Below are 12060 nucleotides of genomic sequence, written 5' to 3' on the forward strand. Positions count from 1 at the left end.
CCGAAGGTCTATGGGACACCACCCTTGGCCAAGAGAAATGCCATTAAGGGATCTGACATGTTCCAAAAGAAATCCTACTCTTTTAAACATTTCCCCACAGGTTTAGATGTAATACAAGCAAATCAAAATTACCAGGACAACAGAGTTTTCATTGTAACTGTAGCTATTTCATTTTGAAAAGTAATTGCACTTTTAAAGTTAGGTACATGTTTATGAATAATACAATAGTCTGTGGTACAATAGCAAGATATAAAATCTCACATCTCTCTAGGCCCCTGTTTTAGTTCTAGCTGTGAAGTGCTTCTGAGTGGATACAAAACCTGTTCTCACTTTTTGCAGTTCAGATAGCAGTGTCTCCTAGTTTGTTCCTATTGTCAGAAGTGAAAGGCATGTAATTCACAAAATTCTTACCTGTGATGAGACAGGGTGGTGAGGTGTATTTTCTCTCACTGTGTAGGGTAGTTACGAGAAATCTATCAAAGCTGCCTCCTCCATTAGCAGGCATAAAATACTGAAAAACGTGTGAAACAACAGCCAACTCTGTGTTGCAAATAATGAGTAGGGATTTGTGCTGTACAGACTACGTCTACTACAAGTTTCAGAAGAAAGAGCAAGAGAGAAGAATGAAGCTTAGGAGAGTTAGTGGTACTTTCTAAGAGACATGGTGCTTGAGGGGGGCCTAGCATGATGGGCAGGATCTGGGTATAAGGATGTGGCGTACATGCCCGGCATAGAAACCTGGCAAGGATGAAATGCAATGATTACAGTGCATTTATCTGAGGATCAGTCTAAACTAATCATAACGCACTATGTATTGGACTGAAAATGGAAATAATGTTTCACTGAAAAAGTGCTGCAGATTAAAATGACTGTGAACACAAAAGCGTCGACTGGGAAACAGCATTGGATGTATCTGGACAGAAGAGAGACAATAAAAATAGGGTTTACAGATGATTAGTGTAGCAGTGACACCCAGAATGGACAAAGAACAATAATACGAACAGAGAGAGTACGCGCTGCATTGCACGGAGTGAAGAAGTAGGTGGAATCAGGACAGTCCCAGCAAAGACGCTGCTGCACAAGCCAGGGAGGGGCGGTCTGCGTCCAGACAAAGGTGGTTATCAGAGAGGATGACAACAAAGAGGGCCCAGGAGGAAAAGAGAAATGGACGTGATTACTGGTGGGGGCGGGCGTAGGCAGGCTTGGGGACTAGGAGAATGACAGTGCCGGTAATGAAAGCACCATGGCACAGAGTGGAAACTGGCGTGAGCTACTGCTGGACACTTAGGGTTCAAGCAGGTGACCAAATGATGCGTGAGGCGATAGCAAAATCACAGTCTTCTACAAAATAGTTGGATGCTGACAAACAAGAAAGTCGAGGAAATTGACTAGGGTCAAAATTGGTAGGTTGCGGGCAAATCTCGATATGGTGCACAAATTCAGTTCTTCAGGAAACTCTTTCCGACCAAGTCCACTCCTCTCCCCTTTAGGCCAGGTCCCCAGATTTTATACTCTAATTATAATCACTTTTCCTTTAAGGCCTCTACCAAAGGCTTACTATTATTAGCAACATGATTTGTTTAAGGTCTCACTGCTTTTTCAGACTGAAATTTCCAAGGGTAGGTTTCATGTTATTCCCAGTGATCTTTTAAACAAGACACGGCATAAAAACATTTTGAAAGGTCAGGAAGATCAACAAGGCAAACGCTTCAGTATAGTGACGACTGTGTTCCTGAAGTGCTCTCACAAAAATATATTAGAAAGTACAGACTCTGCATGGTCTGAAGGGCTCTCTAAATGACTGAAGAACAGGCACATGAGCTTGTGGGTCAAGAGAGTTTCCATGGACACCACTGACTTAAAGCACAGAGCTGACAGCGATGGTTGAACTTGGCTACCTATCTGACCATGATAAGGAATATGCTGAATGACCAAGAAACTGTATATGAAACTGAGAATATCAACAAGCCATTTAGGCAGGCAAAGTTTTGGAACAGTCACAACAGATAACAGGAAGTTACAAGGTTGGGCTGGTTATAAGCATCACCACCTCATTAGGATATCCTATAGGGCACACTGAAGCAAATCCCATCTGTGGGCAGGGAGGATGCCAGCAACAGCAGCTCAGCTAACATTAATGAACACTTACTAGGAGCAACACAGTCTGAGGCCCTTTAAAGGCTAAGCAGCCTGCCCAAGGTACAACAGCCTGCAGTAGCTGAACGGATTTAGAACCTGACAGCCCACATTCAAGATATCATCCACTCGGGAAGGCAACTGCAAACACGTCCCTTTCATGCTAGGAACATATAGGAAGTGGATATCAGGCAGCTCTTCCCTTTAGATGCTGCAGTTTCCTCACTAAAAGTGAGATACTTGTGGTACCTACTTAACAGGGTTTTTTTTTTCACATGCACTAGTCATTTTATTCTTTTTAAAATTATTTTAATTGGAGGATGATTACAATATTGTGATGGTTTTGATGAGGATTATGAAATAAAAGTGTAAAAGTCTCTTAGAAAATTATCTGGCACAGAGAATGAATATCCTAAATGTTACCTGTGGTGGTGATGATGATGATATAAATAACATAATAAATGAGAAAAATATCCTAAAGATGACCAATAAAGATGTACTAAGAGTTTATAAAAGGATAGCTACAAACATGTTAGTATAAGCAGCGCGGTGGGAGGTACAGAAAGTCCACTTTTGATGCAGGAATCTAAAGTCAGATGGGTCTCAGAGCAGAGGAAGAAGCCCCCAAAGAGACATGATCAGCACTGTATCCACCCTTGGGCTTCTAATTCCTCCCCCTTCTCCCAGATGAGCTCACACACCCCCTGGCTTTCATTACCAACGATGCTCCCCCAAATTGCAAGTGTTTATTTGGAATTCAAACCTCTTTCCTCTGAGCTCCAGCATTTCAAATTGAACTACTGACTTGGTATAATAACAATTTCCAGTAACCATGCCCTTTCTAACGACAGTCCAGCCACTCCTTGGCTCCACTGGAACTGTGTCACAAGCAAGCCCAACCTGTCCGTAACCAAACTTGCGACCCACCCTCTAAACCTGTCTCCATCTTCCTGCAGCCATCTGGTGGCTCCTCTCAACACCTTCTTTTCCCGCACTCCTGCCTATCGAAATAGACCCAAGTGCTCTCATTTCCAGCTTCCAAAACTCTCAGATGCAACGTCCTTCTCTCTTTCCCGGCAGGGTGCCTCTCACTTGAACCACCTCAACAACTAGCCTTACCAGAAACCCTCTCAGCTCCCTCTCTACTTTTCTCAATCCAGCATCAAAGTACAACTCTGATTTCCTTCCTAGCTGAAAATCCAGTGATGGCCAGTCATCTCACTTGCTGATGAAAACTCAAATTCCTGTACATATCCCGCAAGACTGGAGGCATGCTCCCTTCTGCCTCTGACATCTCAGGCCTGATTCAGGCCTGATTCTATGGATTACTCTTACGCTCGGGCAGGAGCTGGGCCTGAAACTCTTTTCTGACCTAGGATGCTCTCACATGCTGTTTTCTTTGTCTGGAAGTTTATTCCGCTCTTCTCATTTTACTTCATTCTCCAAATCCTGTGGCTCTATGCATATATGTCCCAGCCTCGCAGAAACTTCCCTGCTTCCCTGATCTGCCAGGTCCCCGGAACACACTCTCACATCACTATCTACTTGTGCTCTGCAGCACGTTCCAGTGATAATTAGTCGTGGGATTTTCTGGGTAATATTTCTTCACAGTTTGGAAACAGCTGGAAGCACCTGTCCTGTTCACTTCTATACCCTTAATATCAACACAGTGCCAGAAGTGACCACATCCCACTGAATACGTGACAAATGGGCGAAAAAGAGCCTCTACTAAATTTTACAAATGGTAGCTGCAGTCACAAACTAGGGCAGTCATGAAGTAAAACCTTCTCCCATGAATGGATACCTTGATCAGTCACACTGGCCTCCAACAGTCAGGGTGATAATATAAATACTGTCAATGGCAGTGACCACCTTGACCACAGCCATAAATCAGACACATCCAGAATGTACCTTTTACTGAATGAATACCCATTTTCCCCTCTTCTGATAGTTCTCAGAATTCAGAGTGGTTAGAGTTCTTTTGCAATTCATCTGTTTTTAAAAAGGAAAACATCTGTTTTTCACCATGGGAACATCAGCCAGCCATTATTTAATTATCTACCATTAATGAAAGACAGAGGGAACAATTATTTTTTGGGAATCACAGGCCATTCTACATACATAGTGAAGAACTGACTACATACAAACCTACACTTTGCAAAACATGGTAAAATCTGCAGGGGAAAGCACCTACTTGTTCCTGTAACCTATCTTTTTTCTTCCATTCTCTCCCACCATCATTCCAAAGTAAAAATCAATTTCTAAATGAAATAGAATCATGTTGGCAGCATAAGGAATGTGAAAAAAAAAGATTGCCATCTGGAAAATGAGTATTAATAACTAAAGAACTTCAGGTTCTAACATAAATGAAAGATATTTAAAAGATCTTGACAGTATTCCTCTTTCACAAAATTAACCATATTTTATAGTATTGAAAAATGCATTGAGAGGCCTCAAATACACTGCATGGATTTGCTAAAAGTAATTTTAGCAATATTAAAGATTGACAAAGAACACGCTTTTGTCTGAGAAAGAATGTGTCAAATTGTGTCATATTTATTGAACCCTGCTGTGGTAGGCAAGTAATTTGCTGATTTGCATGGACTACAACCAAGAATATACTCTTGTCTCTAGAACTGGGCTTTTCTTTTTTTTTAAAGCTGGATGGGAGAAAAGCTGCACTGATGGGGGTATTATCTTTGTTTAATACATTAGATGGAAAATGACTTTCTACTGCAACTTTCCCTCCTTTGTACTTAGAAATTATGAAGGAAGGAATCCATTTGTTCACTTCCCCCAGTGGTGTGCCAAACAGTGAGGCAAGAGAAGAAAACTCTCCCAGTGCTGCTTGCTGTTTCTGCCTCTGTGACTTACGGGCGATCATGTCTGCCTCTGACTTCTTAAATTCAGCTAGAATGTATGTATCAATGCACGCCTAACAGCGGGGCACTGTGCCTGCTGCCAGTGCAGCCTTCAGCACAGACTCTAACCTGTGCCGCTTTATCCTTCTCCAGAGACATGGGGACAGAAGATGTTAACCCAGTCTCTCACTGTTTGCCTGGACTGGAAGATGTAAAGTTACAGATCAGTTTTTGGCTGGGTTTGAGGGCAGGTTACATGAAGCTGAGAGGCAGAGGCAGTCAATCTGCATAGAGAGGATAAAAAAGAGCAGAGAGGAGCAATAAAAAATATGATAGGGAGTCCTGAGGAGGTCTGAGGTCCTGGTTCTCTTACTCACTACCCTGTGGATGCATCAATGAAGAGGTAAGATAAATTACTCCTCTGTTGTCATGGGCAGCTTTCAGAACAAGTGAAACTCAACCCACTTGGAATAGCAAGAGAGGAGAAAGAAATCACCTAAACTAAATACAGCTCATTAAGGAAGGCATCACATGTAATGGTCCTGGGAACTGCTTTAAGCCTGGCACAAAAGTAGGTGCAGAGTAAATTTTTCTTGAATAAATGAATGATCATTTCATACATAAGGGGAGAGGTGGTAGAAATGACTGGAGTGGTACATGAGTTTCCTGTGTTATATCAAGAGGTGTATCAAGCACAAATATTTGAAGCCTATGGAGAGAAAATGTAATTTAGTTGTTAAGGACATGTGCATTGGAATCAGAGTCAAACTGAATCCCGGCTTTACCACTTGCCAGGGATGCAATATTTGACAGGTAGATAACCTCTCAGTGCCTCAATTTCCTCATCTGTGAAGTGGAAATAATTACAGTATCTACCTCACATAATCTTTGTGAAGATTACATGAGCTAAAAATTAATATATAAACTGCTTAAATGGTGCCTGGTACAGGTGTCCATCCTATGAATGTTGGCTGTTATTTACTTAAGATTTTTTGATGTGGACCATTTTTCTAAAAGTCTTTACTGAATTTGTCACAGTATTGCTTCTGTTTTTAGGGTTTGGTTTTTTGGCCCCTGAGCATGTGGGATCTCAGGTCCATGACCAGGGACTGAATCTGTACATCCTGACTTGATGGAGAAGTCCTAACCACAGGACCACCTGGGCAGTCCTAACTGCTATTATTATAACCTAGCTGTTATTCCAATAACACATCTACTACTAAAATTCTAGAGAGTAGCACTTAAGTTTAGTTTTGCATTATTCTTTAATTTTTTTCACGTCTCATTGTCCAGTCCTCCAGAATAACTTCCACAGTGTTGGGCAATACAGAGGACAGGAAAGGATCTCTGAGACCCTTATTTTCCAGGTGAGGGACAGAGGCCCAGAGCCAGCAAAGGAGTTGTCCAAGACTAGAGCTCTCATGGCAGAACCCAGCCTACAAGCCAGATCTAGCTTCAGGTTATTCTCAAACGCTGCAATCAGAGAAGATTTAAAAGGGAAATGTATGTAAAATGGAAACCCATCAGTGAGATGCTGAAAGGTTTTAGTACAGAACTCTACTACCTGACTTTTTCACAACAGGTGGTGAAGAGTTGGGCTTCCCTTGTGGCTCAGCTGGTAAAGAATCTGCCTGCAATGTGGGAGACCTGGGTTCGATCCCTGGGTTGGGAAGATCCCCTGGAGAAGGGAAAGGCTACTCACTCACTCCAGTATTCTGGTCTGGAGAATTCCATGGACTGTACAGCCCATGGGGTCATAAAGAGTCGGACACAACTGAGCAACTTTCTCATACACAAGCGAAGAGTTACATCTCTCAGTAATTTGCAGGAGTTTTTGTGAAATAATTTATTATATATAATAATTGCAGAAAAGTAATTACAGAAGGGCTTGACATTCTCCTAGTTATACAACTTACATGAAATTGATGAGCAATGTTTAACGCAATATGAAGGGATAAATCACCCACTGTGACATCCCAGAGCTGAGAATATGGTTTTTATTAAAAGCAAACAAGCAGCCAAATAAACCAATTGGTTTTCTAAAACCAATTCTTTGGGTATTCTAAGAGAATCTTCCGTTATAAAACAGTTTTAAGCGTTCAGACTAGTTATCACCATAATGCAGGCCGTTACTGTAGTGGCCTGGTAGCGTCCTCTAATCTGGACAGCTGCTCAGAGTTCATGCATTTCATTGTAGATGCTCGTCTCCAATAGTCACAGCACAGGACAGGCAGACTTCCACTGTCTTTTCTCTGCTGTCTAAACTGTTGAGCAATTAGAAACCCAAGGCATTCATTTAGCTGAGAATAGTGTTTTTATTACCAATTCTAATTCCCTGTTTTTGTAGCACAAACAACAAAGTATTTTATAGCTCAGATTTTATTTAGATTTAAAAGTTGCCATTAATCACCGAAGAGCAATTGAGACTCAACCAGGATTCAATGAAGTCATAGAAGATTCTCTGAATTAAATGAAAATTTTGTAATTTCTTTTGTTATAAAATTCTTAACTGACAAATCAGCCTTTGAATATAAAGATTCTAGCTCATAATAACTTCTTCAACAAAATATATACTGTTCAGAAAAAAAGAACCTCAAATGCCTGGTTATCTCTTCCACTGTTTGTTTTTTTTTTTTTTTTAACAAATCTTTCAGTCACAGCACAAATTAGTCTAACATTTGCTGTAATCTTCAGAGACAATACTGTTCTCCAGGAAATGTATTAAAAGCGAAGGGAAGGAAAGGGAAAGGGTTAGTTGCTCAGTCATGTCTGACTCTTTGAGACCCCATGAACTACTGTAGCCCATCAGGCTCCTCTGTCCATGGGGTTCTCCAGGCAAGAATACTGGGTATGCTATAACTCAACTACACTGAACTATAACAAATCTCTCTAGAAAGAGATAAAAGTTTTGTTTCATCTAGAATAGCTTATTAACATGAGAATCTTTATTCTAAAGACTATGAAGAAAATTAACTCATGTGACCAGTTTAATATCAATATTTGCTTATACAAAGAAAGAAACCTCTGTTTTACCATCAAGACCATAAAGAAAAACAATAAAAATATCAGAGAAATGGCAGATATTGTCTGTGTTAACAGGAGAAAGAAAAGGAGAAAAGCTTCTGTTAAGGCAAGACTCCTGATATGTTCAGTACTATTTTCCAAAAGAATGTCTTTCAAATTTATTTTTGAAATCTCCTTCTCAAGTTTAATATTAATAGGGATCTATGGCTGAAGAAAAAGGAAAAATTTGTCCTTTAGCTGAGTATCAGATGTTTGGGAGTTTCTCTTCCACATCATTCTGCTCTCTTGTGGTGAACAGCATTGTTCAATAGTTTATATTTTCTAAGAAAAATAAAAAGTGGATTTGAGATCAGTTTCACATGTGTCTTAAGATTTGATTTGTATTTTAATATCAAGATGTAGCTGTTTACATCACTTAGGAGTGATTTCCTTAAAACTGTTCCAGATTACATATGTTGCTACAACCAATATGTTTGTAGAGAATATGGATAAATTTCAACTTTAAATGAGTTTGAGGCTTAAGTAGTTTCCAGATATTAGAAGAACTAGTTAGAAGATCATCTAGGTAAACCCCTTAAAAAAATCTTAGTTCTTTTATAAAAAAATGTAGATATATTAAATGGACTATATATGTATTTTCTTTTAATTTTAAACTTCTGCGTTCAATACTTAGGGTATTTCTTTCCAGTTGCATTTAATGTTATTAACTGTATAATTTTAAATGATATTTATAAAATGAATTGCATCAAATAGAAAGATTTGTTGAGGATCATTACTATATAGATAGGTAGTTATAGTTTAAATCTCCAATGTTGCTTACAAATTTCTAGTCCAACAAGCAACAGACATATGTTCTGTTTAACAAATCTTCTGAAGAATAATTACAAGTTGTTGGTGGAAATCTGAAACAACTGTAAGAGATCATTGCCTTAATACTTTAATTTTATAAAAGAGAAGCTTTAAAATTAAGCCAGGGTAAGACATTTCTTTGTTTCACTCATTTTAATTAAATGCTCTATTTCTTCTATAAGGATAAAATTAGGCACATGTTCAATCCTGAAATTCTTAGCTCGATTGTAAACAAAGTTGCTACTCCTACATTTATGAGTTATCCATTAAAGTATAGTATAAATAAATAGATACACTTACCTGGTATTAAAACGGAAAGAGCTGCAAACGTTTCAGAAAGTTTCAATAGATAGAAAAGAAACTGAAACAGCAGTATCCACTACCACTGGCTCAGGCTTTTTGGCTTTACAAGTGGCAGATACTACCAGTCCAGGCCCCGTACCCTTGTTATGTAACATCTCATTAATATTAGCCATCAAACTGCTACCAAGCTGCTGAGGCACTAGAGGGCAAGAGTGTCACATGCAAGACCCGTCGCCAAGGGACAGGTTTTGGTACCACTTGGGGAAGACAGATGCTAAAGAAGCTGATAAATAACACGATGCCTGAAAGCAGCAGCGAACTAGAAATGTTTCTCAAATATTTTAAATGTCAATTTTCTGTCCAGCTGAAGAGTTAACAGGTTAATAAATAAGTATAAGCAAATAACCACACCATGCAAAACTTTCGGGATTGTATTTAAAAACCTCCAGTCATCCAGGAAGCTATCTTTCTTTTCTTTGTCTAAATAAACTTATTTTTAACAGGCGAGGAAAGGTCGATTAAATAAAACGAGTGGCAGTCTCAGGACCCCTTTAAACCGCGAGAAACTTGTCCTGACCGTGCGCGCCGCCTCTGGAGTCCGCGTTCCAAGTCTCCGGGGGCGGGTGTCTGGGCGAGGACTGCCGGGTCCCTGGCGGTTCCCTCGGGCTGCGGGCGTCCGCGGGATGCTGCTTCCCGGGTCCTCGGCCTCCGCGGGTCGCGGCCGCCCCGCCGTTCGGGCGGCGCTCGGGGGCGACGCGGTGCCGGGAGTCGGGCGGGGCGGCGCGCGGGCGGCCCCTCCCCTCGCGCGCCCGGGTCCGGGAGCGCGGGCGGCACCGGGCGGGAGCGGCCGCGGGGCTAGAGCGGCGGGCGCGCCGGGGACTCGTGCGCTCGCTCCGACGCGCTCCGCGGCCCCGGGACCCGCCCGGCCGCGCCGCCGTCGCCCTCACGCCGCCTCCCGGCTCCCAGCCCGCGCGCGCCCGCCCGCCCGGGGAAGGGGAGGAGACGGGAGCCAGGGGGCTGGAGGCGGTTGCATCCGCCCGCCTTGCGCCCGTGTCTGCTGCGCCCGTGTCTGCTCCGCCCGGCTGCCTGCCCAGCCCTCGGCCTGGGGACCCTGGGTGTCCCGCCCCGGTCGGCCGGCTCCGACGGCCACTGCGGGCAGGTTGGTAGCGGTCGCCAAGGAGAAGGGTTGGGCCGTGTGTGGGAAGTGGGTGTGAGTTCCAGAGGCGGTGCGGGGAAGGTGCGGCGCACCCTCGTCGTCCAGTCTGGTCGCGCTCCCGCCAGTGACGCTGAACCTAACAGCGCTGCGGGCGGCTTCGAGGTTGTAAGCTGGTAATTGCCTCGACTTGCCGGCTTTCTAAAGGCCACGTGCTGTGTTCCAGCTCTTGAAGACAGATGAAGGCCAACAACTGGAGCGACATTTTGAGCCTCAATTGAACGACTTTTTCCCTTTTTAATTTCTGTTTTGATCCACTGAGTGGGTTGCCATGCCCTTCTCCAGGGGCTTGGTCCACTGACAACAGCATATGTGGAAGTTTTAGGAAGTGGTGGAAGTGGACCTACTAAAGATACACGTTGTACTGGATTTTTATGGTTTTGCCTCTAGCCACGCATTCCTCCTCCTGGAAACAGTACCCTCGTTTACTTTGGAGGATCGAGCCAGCGCCCCTCAGCCCGTTTGATTCAGGTGATGTCAACCACTCAGTGGGTGACCCACGACTCTCGTGTTGCCACTGGAAGCTTTATGTCCTCCTAGTAGCTAGGATTGGTTTACAGAGAAGTATGTGACCAAGTCTGGCCAATCAGAGACAAGAAAGCACCGTTCGGGGACATTTTGCCCCCTTAACGAAGGGACTCCCTTCTGTTGGACTTAGCAGAGTGAGTTGTGAGCTTAGAGCTTTTTTGTGTCATCATGTGAAGTCTGGGAATGCAGATAATACTCAGCGAGGCGTGCCTGGGAGCTGGAAGAAAGTTAAATCTAGATGGGGATAATTGAGCTCTGAACCCAGATGAAAAAAGCTCCTAACTCTGGATGTTTTCAAATATGAATCACCAAATTCAGTTTTGTCTTAAGGCAGCTTGAGCTGAAATTTCTGCTGGGTGAATATGAAAGAGACCCAAAATGATACAGAAATTAAACATTTTGGTAGATTACTAATGGGGGCATTTGGATATTGTACGGCAGGACTTTTGATTAGATCCTAATGTGGAAATCTTAAAAAGCCTGAAGGATTTTGCTCTTTTGATAAAGAGGTTACAGAAGTAACTGAACCAATTACTCCTTCTGGAAGCCCCAAATGATGTCAAAATGGTAGAATTATTTCACCACACAACAAGTGTTAGATTGGTTTTACTTATTTATTTATTTTATTATGGTCCCCCCACCAACCCCACCCCGCCCCCAGAGTCTTGTGCCTTTCAGAAATTTTAAGATTCTACACTTTTTTTTTTTCATACTTCTTTTCCAAACAGCTTCTTCTCTCATTCAGGCACCTTTACAGTCTTCATTTCAATGATTTAAAAAAAAAAAGAAGAAATGATTGCACATCTACTAAATGGTCCTGGAAATACAATAATATTTTAATACAATAAAAGCAGGAACATTCCCCGCACTTCTGTTACTTGTTATGTATTGATATAAGGATAGGAAGTCAAATAATGCATTTAGTATTTCTATGACTGTATTTTGAGGCTTTCTTCAGCTAGGTGTGCTGGAGGCACAAATTTTCTGGTGCTTGGGAAGAATTGCTCCCTTCACCATTGACTGCTACCCTAGCCATCTATCTGGAAGTACAGACGTCTTAGAAAATGTGAAAGTGTTAGGCACTCAATTGTGTCCAGCTCTGTGCTACCCCATGGACTGTAGCTGTCAGGCTCCTCTGTCCATTGG

General features: G+C 42.4%; 1 protein-coding gene across 2 annotated transcripts in view; it reads right to left on the bottom strand.

Annotated features, from left to right (window-relative positions):
- The window catches only part of LOC133249225 (bifunctional heparan sulfate N-deacetylase/N-sulfotransferase 3), a 184083-nt gene extending 174168 nt beyond the window's left edge, over nucleotides 1-9915 (bottom strand). For both annotated transcript variants that reach the window (XM_061419299.1, XM_061419301.1), the window contains exon 1: nucleotides 9751-9915. The gene's annotated coding sequence lies outside the window, so the exon portion shown is untranslated. The remainder of the gene's footprint in view (nucleotides 1-9750) is intronic.
- Between the last annotated feature and the right edge of the window lie 2145 nt (nucleotides 9916-12060).

This window comes from Bos javanicus, chromosome 6 (genome assembly GCF_032452875.1).
Source record: "Bos javanicus breed banteng chromosome 6, ARS-OSU_banteng_1.0, whole genome shotgun sequence".
Classification (NCBI taxonomy): domain Eukaryota; kingdom Metazoa; phylum Chordata; class Mammalia; order Artiodactyla; family Bovidae; genus Bos; species Bos javanicus.